General features: G+C 38.3%; 1 long non-coding RNA gene across 1 annotated transcript; it reads left to right on the top strand.

The window, feature by feature from the left end:
• The first annotated feature begins 12,279 nt into the window (after positions 1 to 12,279).
• Positions 12,280 to 13,850, top strand: LOC125274572. Its single transcript, XR_007186274.1, has 3 exons — positions 12,280 to 12,409; positions 13,069 to 13,112; positions 13,276 to 13,850. It is a non-coding gene; the product is annotated as an uncharacterized LOC125274572 (long non-coding RNA).
• Positions 13,851 to 17,354: the final 3,504 nt, after the last annotated feature.

Raw genomic sequence — 17,354 nt, 5'->3', positions numbered from 1 at the left:
GAAGTCTGAAGCACCCCGCTGAAGCGCGGGGGCCTTCGGGCGAACTGAAGCAAGTAGCCTCGACTTATGGTTCCCAGAACCCAGCTTGACACTCTGGGGATGGCCCGCCAGGCCTCGGCCCGCGTGACAAGGGGCTGAATGGTATCGGGTGACGGGCCGCCAATCGGGGGCCCGTGCACCGGAGAGAGTGGAAGAGGAACTGCGCTCTTTCTTAGAGAAGGTAGAATGTTCATAGTGTTCACTATAAGAATGGCTTTTTGCATGGACGCAGCACTGGGCCCAGTTAGCACAACACTGGACATATCTCCCACGCCCGGAGCTGAACGAGGCGGAGGGGGGGTGGAACGAAAGAGCTTTTGGGGTGGTTCGGCCGTGGCGAGACTTTGCCCCATCCTCTTCCTTCCTGAAAAATCAGGAGGGCTTAGGAGGCGTCGGGTCCAGCGTAATCTTAGGCCGGGGTCCCTGACGTTGCCTCGGGAAGGAGGAGCGCTTACGATGGCGCTGTTCCTTGGGTGGTGCTGCCTGAGAAGTAGAGGGGGCAGGTTTGTTCTGCTGAGCCGGCACAGACTTGGGGCGGCTGGAAGCAGACGTGGAGCTAGAGCGTTTAGGCAGGAAGTGTCGCATAGCCTGGGACGACTTTTGTGCTGCAGTAAAATGCTCTGTAAAGCCCTCTACTGCTGGCCCGAAGAGACCAGAAGGAGAGACCGGGGCATCCAAAAAGGCCATCTTGTCCATCTCCTTAATCTCGGTCAGGTTGAGCCACAAATGGCGCTCAAGTGCGACCAGGCTGGCCATAGATCGTCCAATGGCCTGAGCTGTGGCCTTTGTGGCACGCAGGGCTAAGTCAGTGGTACTGCGGAGGTCACGGAAGGCAGGTGCATTGACGCCGGACTCATCCAGAGAACGGAGGAGCTTCGCTTGAAACACCTGGAGAATAGCCATGGTGTGCAGCGCTGAGGCAGCCTGGCCCATGGACGTATATGCTCTGCCAGCCAGGGCAGAAGTGGTCCTACAGGGCTTGGATGGAAGGGCCCTCTTAGTTTTCCAACCCACAGCTGTGGGGGGACAGAGGTGAGCCGCCACTGCTTCGTCCAGGGGCGGTAGATGCTCGTAACCCTTCTCTTCAGAGCCATCCACAGAGGTGAGAGCTGAATAATGTGTATGTTACGTTCCACGTGTCATGTGTGCACTTTTGCGCTTTTCTGTTTTTGTTCTTTTCTCCCTGCCTGCAGGTGGGTGTTTATTGGCTACTTCGACTGCCAATCATTGCTGATGTCATGATGTCCGGCCCATTCGTTGATGCGCCAGCTGTATTTAATGGCTTGATGTGACAGTGTTTGGGGTGCGTCAGATCGGCGTACCTCGTGCTCCAACGCAGCCAGTTATTTCGGGCTATGGCTATTTGTTTCTTTAGTTAACTCACTTGGTGCCAATTTTGCTTTGTGACGTGAGTTTTGATCAAATTATAGATTTGTTTAATAACGTTCATGTTGGAGTATTTGTTACTGTGTGTGTCGGGTTGGCGTTCATGTGTCTTACCAAATATGACATGTCTTGAGAATGTAGTTATGAGCTTTCGACTCTGGTTTTGATTAGGTTAATTTATACTATGTTAGTCTAGGTTTGTGAGTGTCGCACCACCCATGTATTTTTGTTTGTAGATTATTATAGTTTAGCTTGGGCGTCGTATACGCTGAAGATTTCGGTTTTCTTTTCACATTTTTCTTTTGTTAGTTAGTTTAGAGGTTATCTGTAAGGATTGGTTTATTTTGTTTATTTCTTTTATTTGGGCGACACTCTTTCTTTTATGTATGGATAATTTTCTTCATTTCATTTTTCTAAATTATTTGTAACACCTAACAACGCCAAAGTAAAATAATCTAAAACTGCTCTGTTTGTTTCATCTTTGGTCTGCACCACACCTTGAAACAGTTGTCTCACTTAAATGTTATGAGAACATCCCAATTTTATCATCAAACACGTAACAGTGTAGTACGTAGGCGGGAAGAATACGGGGCGCGCCACGACTTCGTCAGCTCGTCGTGAACCTCTGGGAAAAACGGTGCGGTGCGTTGACGAGGGGCCTGGCGGGAACCTGGCAGGAACCACTCGTCGAGCCTGCTCCGTGATGGCTCCTCTGGCGGAGCCCATTCGAGGTCCAAAACCTCTACTGCTTTCGAGAGGATGCGGAAGAGCTCGGCATCCATACCCCGCTTGCAGTCAATGGGCTCCAGCGAGGGAAGGCGGGCAGGGTCAGAATCACCGGCCCAACCTTCGGTTTCAGAGGCCGCGAGAGACATGGAGTCATCAAGCGGCTCGTCCTCAGAACCGCCAAAAGAGATGAGGTCGCTCGCATCTGCCGAGGGACGCAGCTCAGGGCGGGAGAACAGGACGGGGGACTGCTCTCTCGGGGGAGAGGGTGAGGCACGCGGGGAAGCCGGCGTGACGTCATCCAACTCCGTGTGCTGGGCCGCGGGAGGAAGAAGACGGGAGGGCGCGAGCGGCGAGATCGCCTTCACTGAAGAAGGCGATCCGCGAGCGCAGAGAGGCGAGACTCATGTTCTCACAGTGAGAACATGAGGTCCCGGTGAGCGTGGCCTCTGCATGGGGTCTGCCCAGGCAGCCGACGCACTCACCGTGTCTGTCATCGTCATGCAGAGGGGCTCTGCATGTGCCACATGAGTGGCGCGGCATTTGTAACAACGCCGCCGCCATGAAAACAGCATTTGAGGGGCTCTTTTAGAGCGGCGAGGGCCGCTAGAGCGGTGAAAACCACTGTTGGAAAGCTCTTTTAGAGCGGCAATAAACCGGGGGAAAATTGCTCTTTTAGGCGTGCCGGATGGCGGCAGGAGACGGGCTGGCAAGCGGCCGGAAGCGGGAAGCGGGCGCTTCTTCGTCGGCGAGCTCAGCAGTCCGCTGCGGGAGCCTCTTCGACTGCGGCGAGAGCTTCTTTCCAGGCGAGCTTCTTCCAGGCGGCGAAGGCTTCAGCCGGAGATCAGCGAGGAGCGATGTGAAGTCGTCGCTGAAGGAGAGAGAACTGAAATCCTATGGCGAAACGCCTGCTTATATAGCCCTAAACCCCGCCCATTTCGGCGGGAATATTCGCGCGCTCTGTCGCCATAGGCCGCGCAGCTATGCCGTGCCGTCATTGGTTCAACAACTTGTCTATGAGTGAACCAATGACGATGCAGTTACACTGCGTTATTGAAAAAGGCTTCAGTAATGGGGAAAAAGGAGACCTTTCCCCATACGCAGTACGAGTGAAGTATCGAAAGGGAACAAGCATGAATGGTTCCGGGAACATTGGATAACACACTGCATCTCGGAAAGATGAGAGACATGTTTTTAGCCAAGTCTTGTGATCAACGCAGTGGATTATGTTGTTTTTGGGATCATTTTAATCACGAGAATCTGCTGTAAATAATGCTGTGCAGTTCTACTATCTGTGCATTTTTCATGAAGTTATGACCAAAACGCCATGTGAGATCTACATATTTATTTTCAGTTAGCGCCTGTATGCTGTTTTTGTTGTAAACGCATATTACACAGTTTGTGTAGACTCATTAGAGGATGAAAACAATGCAACAAGAGCATGTTGGAGGCTTGATATGAACGTGTAAACAGAGACACATAGGTTTTAAAGGGTTAATGACTTGTCATATTTCAGTTACAGATTTGTAATAAAGTTACAAGTAGTTATTCAACATTACAAGTACTATACATAAAGTTACTTAATGTTCTTTAGTATGTTAGTCTTAGTCTCATTAGAATAAAACACAAAACATTAAAACAATGATTTGTAATCTGCTTTAAAGTAAAACATTTAATGTGTGTTAAAGTGTGTTAAGAAACGTATAGCACTCTAAAAAATGCTGGGTTAAAAACAACCTAAGTTGGGTTAAATATGGACAAACCCAGCAGGTTGGGTTAAAATGAACCTATTATGCCCTCTTTCACAAGATGTAATATAAGTCTCTGGTCAAGTTTCTGCTTAAAATACCCCACAAATTTGCCCCTATTTGGGGGTGAGCAAAAACATGCCTTTTACTATATTACTCTATTACTGGCTAAAAAAATAAATCCAAAATTTGTTGAAAAAAAATGGCTGGGTGAAAACCCAATCCCTGGGTTTGTCCATTTTTAACCCAGCATTTTTTTAGAATGAGGCATAGTTAATTAGCATTTTATTTAATTATCATTATCTTCAAGTAGTTTTTTTTTTTTTTTAAATATACTTTTAAGTTTTGAAGAACACTACAAGTGAATATTCAGTACAATTAAGCACACTTCTTTTTCACAAGGGATCTATTGTAAGCAACTCACACTCTGCCTATTGAATGATCAGAAACTTTGCCCTCCAAAATGGCCCATTTAATGTATTGTTTTGTATTTTGAACCTATTTTTCATAACAGTTTAGGGTCTATCAGTTAAACTAAATATAAAACTGCCAATTAACAATGAAACATTTCCTTTCCTTTTGCGAGACCTAAAATCCTGCATGCATGGCTTCAGCAAAGCTGCAACAAGTTTCCAATTAATTTGCACATTTTGCAGAAAGCAAACATTATGTTTATAGAGCTACAGTAGGAGTCTCAGCATTGCATGAGTGAGCTGTAATGGCCTGTTCTCCAACCTGCAATTATGACTCATTTTCTAACCTCACATAACAAGGAATACAGATCGCAACAAAGCTTTGCTCCAAATGCATAATGAAGAGCTTTATGTCATCTGTCAGCCCCTTTTAAGTACTCCCAAGACTAGCACCACACAGTAATTGGTTACTGTGCATGTTAATGAAGGTGAAGAGAAACATGTTTTCCACCAGGTTTATTAAAAAGGAAATTAAGTTATGTGCCAAAGTTGCTACCATCATGGTGCATGGTCTTTGATACACTCTAAAAAATGCTGGGTTAAACACCTAGTTTGGGTTATTTGGCAAACCAGCGCTGGGTCAAAATTAGACAAATCCTGCATTGAGTTGTTTTTACCCAAATGGTTGGGTTAAATGTTTCACACAGCATGCTGGGTTGTTTTATTAAACATAACTATTGATTAAAAATGACTATATTGCTGGCTTAAAATGAACCCAAAATACACTGAAAATTAAAATCACACAGGATTACTACCAACGCAGGCAACAGTAATAATCAAAAGGTGAACATTTATTAATAATCAACACCCAGGAAGGCACAAAAATAGGCAAAAGTTAAAACAACGTGTTCAACTTGCCTTTGAAAACAAATGTGACCATATTTTGCTTATTTTTTTCTCATGCCAACAAACAGACTAAAAGCACTATGTCCAAATCTCGATGCAGAGAGTTTTTAAAGTTCTCTCTTCTCTCCACTTCCATTAGTTTTCTTCTATTTTCCACATATATTCCTGTCATAAGCTCAGTGGTGTGTTGCCGAAATCTGAGCCGCTGTTCAATGAGGGAGCTGCGAACCTCAGACTGCTAAGCCGCATTTCTCACGACCGAAATATATTGTGACAGGCTTCACACACTGCGTACTAGGACGCTAATGGGGAATTCCTCCGGCATGTCCGGTGTCTGAAGTACATGTAAAAACACGACAATAATATTGGCCAGCGACAGCCCATGACATCACTACTGGTGTGACCAGAGTACAAATAGGGCACCTGTAGTACACAATATCCTCTTTCTTGTCTTCAGGATCTGTTTGTTTATGTATGTGTGAAGCCAATCACTCCTTACGTGGTAAGGAGCACGTGCGTTCAACTCTCCAGGGAACTGAATGCGCTTATTGTGAGGCACGATTTGTTTTGCATTCACAAGACTGACTGAAAGAGACAGGTAGTTAAAAAGCTTTTACTTCTTTGTTCTCACCTGAGGGATAGTAGTCTGTGTTTGCTCAAGCGCGTTCAGCTCTCGAGGGTGTCAAAGTCACTCACAGTGATGTGTTTGTGACTGTTATGCACATGATTCTTGATTAGTGATAGAGTCTGGTGTTTGAACTGAGCATGTTCAGCTCTCGAGGGAGTTGAGCGCGCTCTTTGTAATGTAATTGCTGTGATAAGCTCCTTTGTTCGTTATTCTCTCTTGAGGGATGAGAATAGAATGCCTGCACCCCGCGGTTTGGGTTCGGGTCCCGTGGCCGACAGGTTCGATTGTGGAGGTGGTGGGTGGAGCAAAGGGCGAGTCTTATGGAATTCCTTCCCTTTTCTGGTTTGCTATTACTAATGTATGAGGCCTAATTTTGTGGAATTAGATGCAGAGAGTATAAAGGCAGGAGTTATTTTTAGATTTGCCTCCTCCGCTGGCCCGCACAATACTAGTGCTCTATGTTGGCAATCTATGAGCTCTTTCGATATTGAGAACCTGACAGGAAGTGTTTTTTCGACCCAGTTTGTGAACCCTTCTTTGTCGTAAGGCACTTTCGGGAGTGTCTGGACTTTTGAGATTCTACGAAGACATTTATTTCTGAGTGGTCATAGCTAGCACTTAGCTGGCTCCCCCTGGTGGCAATGTTTTCATGGTTGAGAGTCTCAGCTGAGCATTTATAATGGCGCGACTAGCATTTTTGCCTAGCCCCCTTATACTTTCTTGTGGTCTGCTGACCAAGGAAGGCTCAGAGCTCTTCTGGTCTCTGGTCTTCAACAGGAAGTGGTTTGTTTGCCTTTGGCGAACCCCTCCTGTAGTACAGCACCTATAAGTGCTGGAACCTAGTGACCAAATCTTATTACAGGTTTTACAGTGGTTGTAGCTATCCTTAGCTGGTAGCTCCCATTGGTCATTTAGGATGAGCATGGAGTAGAACCTTCCTGGTTATGAGCAAGGTCCTCTGCTCCCTGTAATGAGCTCGTTCTGACTTCAGCATCATTCCACTATAGACAGTGACATTGAGTGGTATGGCTCTCTGTGAGCCTCCTTGGTGAAACAGTTTTTGAGGTGGAGTGTTGTTAGGTCTCCTCTCCCATTACAAAGTCATCTTGCTGAGGCCTCTGCCCCCAGAGCTCCACCTGGATTGCAGGCTTTTGAGCCTCCTTGGTAAGCAGTTCTTTGTGTAGAATGTAGCTATCCTCTCGCCTTAGATAGTCATCTTGATGAGGCCTCCATTGTTGAGTGGCTGCGCCGGGTTGTATGGTTCTCTTGAGCCTCCCTGGCAGAACCACCCTCAGGGAAGTGTTGTTAGGTCTCCTATCAATTTAGAGAGTCATCATGCTGAGACCTCCACTTCCCAGATCTCCGCATTAGATAACCGGTCCAAGATGTGTGGCTCTCTTTGAGCCTCCTTGATGAGGTGGTCTTTTAGTGTAGAGCGTAGTTAGGTTTCCCCTTGCTATAAAGGGTCATTATACTGAAGCCTCCACTCCGAGAGCTCCGTGGGGGCAGTACATTGGATGGTAGTACACTGGCATTGTTAGGTTTCCTCTCGCTTTAGAGAGTCTTTCTGCTGAAGCCTCCAACCCAAGGGCTCCGCTTGGATGGCAGTATCATGTGTAAGGCTTCTCTTAGCCTCCTAGGTAAGCAGTCCTTAGCATCGAATGTAGCTAGGCCTCTTTCACTGTACAATAAGATTTTTACAACATAGTTACCATGTATATACCACTAGTAAGTACATTAATGTGTCTTACTAGTTGCCACACATAAGTGCCTGTTATTACCCACACATGTCTGTAAGTTCTACATAGTTACCATGTACATACCATAAGTAAGTATAGTAATGTGTCTGTTAGTTACCATATACGGACACTATACGTAAGTGCCTGTTATTACCCAACACTTTTCTATAGGTACAAAGTAATTACCATGTATGTACCATTAGAAAGTACAGCAGTGTTTATTAGTTTCCATGTACATACATGTCAGGTAAGTACCTTGTGTTACCACTCTTTTACCTGTATGTACAACATAATTACTATATATGTACCAGGAAAGTACACGTACTGTAAAATAAAGTGCTACCGAAAAATCAAAAGGAGATGATTTGCTTGAAGAGTATAAATGAAAATGAAAAGAGCTCTTATTAACATAGGACACATAACAGTGAGACACGGGTAAGCCACATTTCCATATTTAAGATTATTGATTGTCATGCATAACTTTTTGATTATTAATATTTGTATTCGCCTAATAATAATTAAGAGTCTGTTTCACACAATGGTGTTAAAACATGATGCCAGCCAGACCCAGAACCAAAACAGAAGTGCCAGATGTAATGATGATCTGGCCCAAACTTCATCACAATCTGGAATAATATCCACATTTTACAAATGTTGTTTTGATAATGTTACTCCTTTATTATGGAACATTGTGGCAATATTGTATATTCTCCATTCTTACATAAACCAAGCTAACCATATCTTGAACATTGGGGGGAAGTTTCTTTCTTTCTTTTTTTTTTCTTTTAATAAAGCGTAAAGAAACAAAACAGTGAAGGAAATTGTTGCTAATACAATGCTATATCAGTTATGTACAATAATAATTGAAGACTTCAGATGCAAAAGCCTTTAAGTGCCATTTGAAATTTTCTTATAAAACAAGCATGTTTATCAAGCTTATTACACTTTAATGGCAATGAAAAGGACCTATTAATTGCCATTAAAGTGAAATTTACTGAACCTAAACATACAAGCTTGACAAAAATGCTAATTTAATAAGAAAATTTCAGATGCCACTTGCACAGGCTTTTGCATCTGAACTCTTCAATTCTAGAAAAAAAGAAAACATTAAATTGTGCAGAAATTAATTTCAATAGTACATTGAGAACTCAAGTTTAATAATACAATATAATGTTAGTTCTGAGATTGTTCAATTTAAGGAATGAATAATAGGGAATATTTATAAAAAATTAGTGAATATTTACAACTTTGAATAATCTGTTACCTCAATAACATCCTCAAAACATCCTCAGAATGTTGCAGGGAAAATGTTCTAGATTTGTTAATACGTCACATTAGAAGAACATTTTACACAGAACATTTCATCACCTCAAACCTCAGTGATGTTCTTATAGCGTTTTCCTAATGTTGCTGAGAGAATGTTCTTCCTTTGTTTTATTGAAACATTGTGCGAATGTTATATTTACAACATTATATAATGTTACCTCAACAACATCCTCAAAACATCCTCAAAATGTTGCAGGTGAAATGTTCTATCTTGGTTAATACGTCACATTAGAAGAACATTTTACACAGAACATTTCATCACCTCAAACATTAATGATGTTCTTATAGTGTTTATAATGTTGCTGAGAGAATGTTCTTCCTTTGTTTTATTGAAACATTGTGCGAATGTTTTATTGACAACATTATATAATATGTTACCTCAACAATATCCTCAAAATGTTTAGGTAAAATGTTCTATCATGGTTAATATGTCACATTAAAAGAACATTTTACCCAGAACATTTCATCACCTCAAAACACAGTGATGTTCTTATAGCGTTTTCCTAATGTTGCTGAGAGAATGTTCTTCATTTGTTTTATTTAAACATTGTGGAATGTTATATTTACAACATTATATAATGTTACCTCAATAACATCCTCAAAAGGTTGCAGGTGAAATGTTCTAGATTTGTTAATACGTCACATTAGAAGAACATTTTATACAGAACATTTCATCACCTCAAACCTCAGTGAAGTTCTTATAGCGTTCTCCTAATGTTGCTGAGAGAATGTTCTTCATTTGTTTTATTGAAACATTGTGCGAATGTTATATTTACAACATTATATAATATGTTACCTCAATAACATCCTCAAAATGTTGCAGGTGAAATGTTCTAGATTTGTTAATACGTCACATTAGAAGAACATTTTATACAGAACATTTCATCACCTTAAACCACAGTGATGTTCTTATAGCGTTCTCCTAATGTTGCTGAGATAATGTTCTTCCTTTGTTTTATTGAAACATTGTGCGAATGTTATATTTACAACATTATATAATATGTTACCTCAATAACATCCTCAAAACATCCTCAAAATGTTGCAGGGAAAATGTTCTAGATTTGTTAATACGTCACATTAGAAGAACATTTTACACAGAACATTTCATCACCTCAAACCTCAATCATGTTCTTATAGCGTTTTCCTAATGTTGCTGAGAGAATGTTCTTCCTTTGTTTTATTGAAACATTATGCGAATGTTATATTGACAACATTATATAATGTTTCCTCAACAACATCCTCAAAACATCCTCAAAATGTTCAGGTAAAATGTTCTATCGTGGTTAATACGTCACATTAGAAGAACATTTTACACAGAACATTTCATCACCTCAAACCTCAGTGAAGTTCTTATAGCGTTTGCAGCAAATTAGCTCAAAATAAATATGAATAATTAATCATAACTAGTTATAATTAATTATTAATATTTTAATCAGTTAATAAAATTAACTTAATGTAATAAAATTAATATTACAATCAATTAACCTGTTGTTCAATGAACAGTGTTAATTGTTTATTAATTCTAAGAAATGTTCATTTCCAGGTTATGGGAAATAACAATCTTATTCTTCTAAAAGCCTGTAGTCAGGACCGACATGAATAGGGACTCCCGTATATGAGCGCAAAACACAGACAACCTTACGTGTGACATGAACAAGACTTTATTAACTAGACTAAACACTTAAACTACTCTAACATTCACACACATACATGCATACAGTTTACCAAGAGAGAGAGAGAGAGAGAGAGAGCTAAAGCAGAGTACAGGAAGCAAGAGGTTACAGCATTGTTGGACATTTCAGCAGATCAACAGCCTTGAGCAAACCATCAGTGTAGTTTTAACAGCACTGTTAAAAATAAATGTAAATTTACAGGTAATGGTCTGTATTTTTTTACAGATTTTTCCTGTTTTGTCATTATACACTGAAATGCATGTTGTTTTACAGATATTTGCTGTAATTTAATTTTCCACTATTAAATTTACAGGAAATTGCATGTATTTTAGTATTACATTAAATTTCTGTTTTTTTTAAAGAAATGTTCTGTATTTTTACAGAAAAATTTGTACATTTACATAAAATGTTGATTAATATTTTACAGATTTTTTCTGTAAAAATAGAAAAAAGGGAACAAATGTAGAACTACAGAAATCAACAGCCATTCAACATGTTTTTTCCTCTTCCATTTAAGATAATGTGTTGGTGAAAGTTAGTTTTTTAAGGTTCAATTATAGTATTGGTACATACGGTGTGTAGGCCTTCTATATATTATGCATTGTTTATTTTACTAATATTTTAACCTCAACTTGCACATATGCTTATTTTGAAACTGCTGATTGGCCTTGACTTATTCTCCTCTAAATTTCCTGAACACATCTATTATTGATATGTACATTTTATGTTTTTCCAAATCGAGCTGCAAATGCGTAGCTTGGTTTGTGTGTGTGTGTGTGTGTGTGCGCGCGCGCGCGACGCAGATTCAAATTTGCCGCCGATTACTTTTCCGTTAGTCCCGCCCACAACAGTTCCCAGTCAGGGGTGAGTTTCCCGAAAGCATCGTTGGTAAACCATGGTCGTAAGTCCCATTGAACTCTATTGGTAACGACGGAACTTGCGACCATAGTTCGCTTTGGGAAACGCACCCCAGAGCCGTACAGTGATGGAAGGGCGAGCGTCGCGGGTAATTTGAATGTATTTCAGGGCAGGCTATGCTTTTGGGTCGTGAGATTAACAGTAGTGTAAAGCAATCGTAAAGAGCAGTCGTCGTGGGCAGGAGAATTTATTTGAACCAAGGTTATTATAGTTTTGCATTTTTCATTAGTTTTTATTTTTATTTCGTTTTGACTTTTTGTTTTCAAATTCAGTTTAGTTTTAATTAGTTTTTAAAGTGGGTTTGCTAGTTTAGTTTAGTTTTTATTTTTTGAAAATGCTTAGTTTTAGTTTAGTTTTTATTAGTTTTAGTGTTAGTTTTAGTCTTTTTTTGTAATTTGGGTTATTTGTCAGGGGCAAGATTCAAAAAGGTCAGAAAAAGTATTGTGTAATAATAACTTAACAAAAACATCATACAATTTTAGAAAATATTCATTCAAAAATAAAACCAGTACATAAAATGTACATATGGGCACAAATATGTAAATGTAAAATGCAGCTAAACGTTATTTGCTCTATGAAAGACATTGATAAAGACGAAAACTAAGGACATTTAATCTATAATTTTATTTTATTTTAGTTAGTTTTGCCAAACACACATTACAGTTTTAGTTAGTTATCGTTTTTTTGTAATGCCTCGTTTTTATTTTATTTCAGTTAACGACAGTTAACGACGTTTTTTCCCACCTAGTTTTCGTTTTTTCGTTCGTTTTCGTTAACGATTATAACCTTGATTTGAACACATCCGTCTGTCCATTCTTCGGAACAGTGTGAGGAAAAACGAAAAACTAACACGTCCTTTCAGCGAGAAGACCACAGCGGACATCATACCAACCGATCACTGGCTGAGGTAAGAGTTAAATTCTACATGTGTGTGATATTTTATATTGTGTGGCTACACATTTATATTGTTTATAGTTTTGAAAAAGCTAATGTTAGTATATCTAAACGGTGTTCAGACACATAACGTAAGGTAACTGCCTTTGAAAGCAAAACTGCAGCAGGTATCTTTCAATTTTCCATCTGTTTTAAACCAAGAAAGATTAGTTATTTATAAAGTCCATTCAAGTGTTTATATCTTCGTTTAGATGTGATAGTACCGCCATTTTTTAAATCTCTTTTGATACACTGAACGATTAATGTGGCTAACTGCCACTCTGCAGCCTGTACAACTCATACTATACGTTAGGTCTAAGTTATATGTTACATGAAAGCAGATGAGAGTACAATATGAACAACATTATAAATTAAATATTCTGAGCGCATCTGCTTTAAAACACGAGTAGTATGCATATATTAGTGTTATAATAAATACTAATAATAGAAGAAAAAAAAAATTACATGACCTGAGTAAATTGTCAGTACTGAATCATAAGATACATTGGATAGTTCGATATAAAAATTCCAGATCAAAGAAGGTTGAGGATTTGCATTGTCTCAGTAAAACATATGCTGGCATGTTTGAATTAATGTACTAGCCAACTAATTTTTATTTCTTTATGATTTCAGGTCATGTGGAAAGACTGGAGATCTACAGCAGCATTGCAGTCCAGGTGTGGAAAGTGTACTATTCTTATACAACAGATTCTTTGTTTACATCTTTTCATGCTGCTGTTCTGTACAGTATTTTTTGTTGTAATTGTAACTAGAATCATTCAGAAACATGGCTTTTCCTATCACTGCTATCCTGACACACATCTCTACTTTTCATTCCAGCCAGATGATCAACCAGTAGCTGCTCGCATCTTAGCCTGCTTGATGGAAATTTCCGACTTTCACCTGGATGACATTTACCTTCAACTCCACCTTGCCAAGACAGAAGTTCTCGTGGTTTCAGCCACCCATCCTTTGTGTTATAATCAATCAGTTAAACTTCACAGACTACAGTGCTGGAACTGCCTGATCTTGAAGATATGCCCAGTACAACATTGGGAAGACCAGGCCATTCCTATCGGAAAATGCTACACAACAGAGCAACAACTGGCTCTCAAATACGCCCTCCAGAAGCTTGTGGTGCCATCCCAAAGGAGCACAAACACACTTTAACTGACCTTTACCTGGACTGTCCCATGCTGGTGGAATAACCTGAATAACTCAAACCATTTTCAAGAGACTGCTAAAGATGCATTTTTTGTGTGTGAACAATTGTCCTGATGATACTATCTGATTAACTGAAAAAAATAATTTCTATGCATACTGTGCTAGACTAACTGGAAATTGTCATTGTACTTATTGTTGCATCCATTCCCAGATGAAAAAAAAATACATTTCTATAATGTACTTAAAGTGCTCTTTTTTCGTGCACTAATTTTGTACTTAATATACTAAAAATTCTTCTTTAGTACTTCTTAAGATAATCTTGAGAACATCTAAGTGTACTCAACTGTGCTATTTTGAGACAGCATGAAATATGAACTAAAATGTGCTTTTAATATACTATCTCTGTATTTAAAAAATATATTTAATTACCACTTGTAGTACACTATGGATTCAAATGTACTATAAGTGGTATCTAAATAATTTTTTTTAAATGCAGAGATAGTATATTAAAAGAACATTTTAGTTCATATTTCATGGTGTCTCAAAATAGCACAGTTGAGTACACTTACATGTTCTCAAGATTATCTTAAGAAGTATTAAAGAAGAATTTTTAGTATATTAAGTACAAAATTAGTGCACGAAAAAAGAGCACTTTAAGTATATTATAGAAATGTATTTTTTTTTCACCTGGGTTGTACTCCTTGTAGTCACTTTGGATAAAATGTAATCATATGTATAAAATAACAGCAATATTACAGTATAAAAGTATACAGAAATTGTCTTTTAATGTAGATGTTCTATATACTAAGCTTGAATTTCCTAAAATTTAAGTAACTTGACATACAATGTCTTATGTACAATGACTAATACCGTACATGTGCATGTTCCTTTGATTACATGTATTTGGTACTATATTTTGTTAATTTAACAGAAATTGTTTTTTAATTTTATGCATTTCTAAGTAATTAATTTTAGTTCTTAAAATAGATTGATTGTAGTTGTGAGTGGTTCTGTAAAAATAAAGATTAATACTGTAAAATGCAAACATTTGTTTTTGAATTTATGTGCTAAGTGCATTTTTATAAATAAGTTATTAGTTATTGTACATGGAAAATCTATATTTCAAAAGTAAATAACTGTAGATGGAAAGAGCAGCTTGATAAAATAACTCATAAAAACCTTCAATTTGCAGAGATTAACCTGAAAGTTAGTAATTTTCTATGTAATCTGACACAATTTATCAGTTTTTTTCACGGTTTAATAAATTATTATCAACAGTAATATACTGTAATTTAATGAATTTTGACTGTAAAGTCTGTTCTGTATTTTTACAGTTTTTGTATGTAATTTTGTGAAATGGTTATTTGCTGTAATTTAACGGAATCCGTCTGGAAACTCTGCTGCCAGACTTTTTACCGTTTTTTTACAGGATTTTTTTTTACAGTGAGGCCCATCTTTAAAAGGGGTAAGGATACTCAATGTATCCGATAATGAGACTAAGTTTGATACTTGCATGTCTCTCCAAGTTGAATTAAAACTGTCCTGATGCAATTTGTGGAGGTTTCCGTTGAATCTTTGCTGATATTGTCTTGATGAAAGAGAACCAGTTGGATTCAGAGGATCTTTGGTGAATGGAAGGTCTAGGCCGAGGCCTGGCACAAGCTTGGGGTTCCTTAGAAGCTTCTAGCTTCTTACAGCATCATCTTGACGTCAGCATTTGTCAGTAAAAGAAAAGAAGAGGAGGACGAGCAGGAAGAGAGGGGGTTCCTTGTGATCAGTGAATATAAGGGGTGAAGATGTCACACCCTCTTGAGGTGTCTGAGCCAATAAGGAGTTCCCCTTTCAGAGGGAAGTATTACGAGTCTTTGTTCTGTAGCAAGATATTAGCATAAGACACTGGATTGGATGAATGAGAGAATAACCTTCTAGCTTCCTATAATTCTAACATGTCACAGAGTTAGTAACATGTAACATAAATTACCAAATAGGAAATTAAAGTTGGAGTCCGTAGATACCAAACATGCTGCCAATGTGATCTCAGTTAACTATACATTTGCAACTATGGAACATTAATACCAAAATAGTTCAAAAGAGAGAATTAATACATAGAATAAAGCCTATAAAAGGAAAGTCATGAGATGGGAAAATTGGATACATGTTTATACATTTCCCAAGTGGTTATATAGAGAATACATAGGATTAAGAGAGTTAATTTGTCCTTCTCAGGAAGAATGAGTCACTAGTCTCTCCAGAATTCTTCTGGATCATAAAAGTACCATATAACTGTAACAGGACACCTAGGTTGGCCTGTGTGCTAGCAACATTGGGATGCTGGTTACAGTTTTAGGGGGATGAGTTCAGAGAACTTTGATAGTGAGAGTGAGTTTATGGGTAATTCATTAAATACAATGAATAATTGTGTGGCTGATTGGTCCAGACGTTACACGTTCTCCTAATGTTGCTGAGAGAATGTTCTTTATTTGTTTTATTGAAACATTGTGCAAATGTTATATTTACAACATTATATAATATGTTACCTCAATAACATCCTCAAAATGTTGCAGGTGAAATGTTCTAGATTTGTTAATACGTCACATTAGAAGAACATTTTACACAGAACATTTCATCACCTCAAACCTCAATCATGTTCTTATAGTGTTTTATAATGTTGCTGAGAGAATGTTCTTCCTTTGTTTTATTAAAACATTGTGCAAATGTTATATTTACAACATTATATAATATGTTACCTCAATAACATCCTCAAAATGTTGCAAGTGAAATGTTCTAGATTTGTTAATACGTCACATTAGAAGAACATTTTACACAGAACATTTCATCACCTCAAACCTCAATCATGTTCTTATAGCGTTTTCCTAATGTTGCTGAGAGAATGTTCTTCCTTTGTTTTATTGAAACATTATGCGAATGTTATATTGACAACATTATATAATGTTTCCTCAACAACATCCTCAAAACATCCTCAAAATGTTCAGGTAAAATGTTCTATCGTGGTTAATACGTCACATTAGAAGAACATTTTACACAGAACATTTCATCACCTCAAACCTCAGTGAAGTTCTTATAGCGTTTGCAGCAAATTAGCTCAAAATAAATATGAATAATTAATCATAACTAGTTATAATTAATTATTAATATTTTAATCAGTTAATAAAATTAACTTAATGTAATAAAATTAATATTACAATCAATTAACCTGTTGTTCAATGAACAGTGTTAATTGTTTATTAATTCTAAGAAATGTTCATTTCCAGGTTATGGGAAATAACAATCTTATTCTTCTAAAAGCCTGTAGTCAGGACCGACATGAATAGGGACTCCCGTATATGAGCGCAAAACACAGACAACCTTACGTGTGACATGAACAAGACTTTATTAACTAGACTAAACACTTAAACTACTCTAACATTCACACACATACACTGTCAGAAAAAAAGGTACAGTGCTGGTACAATTTTGTTCCTAGAGGTACAAAACTCATTTAAAGGTCCACAATTGGTCCTTAGGGTACAAATATGTACCCAAAATGGCTTATAAAGGTACAAAATTTTAGGTTTAGATGTGAAAGGTCCATTTTTGTACCTTTTGAAACGTTTTTTTTTTTTTTTTTCAGTTAAACTAGAATAACTTATATCTGTTTCTTTATTAATTAAATGTATGTCAGGTCAAAATAACAGCAAGACAACATATTAAGTAGTTTTAAATGTTAAAAATAAAATTGTGAGATGTTTTGTAGG

This window comes from Megalobrama amblycephala, linkage group LG9 (genome assembly GCF_018812025.1).
Source record: "Megalobrama amblycephala isolate DHTTF-2021 linkage group LG9, ASM1881202v1, whole genome shotgun sequence".
NCBI lineage: Eukaryota > Metazoa > Chordata > Actinopteri > Cypriniformes > Xenocyprididae > Megalobrama > Megalobrama amblycephala.
Note: the sequence above shows the minus strand (reverse complement) of the source record. Positions and strands in the feature narration are given on the sequence as shown.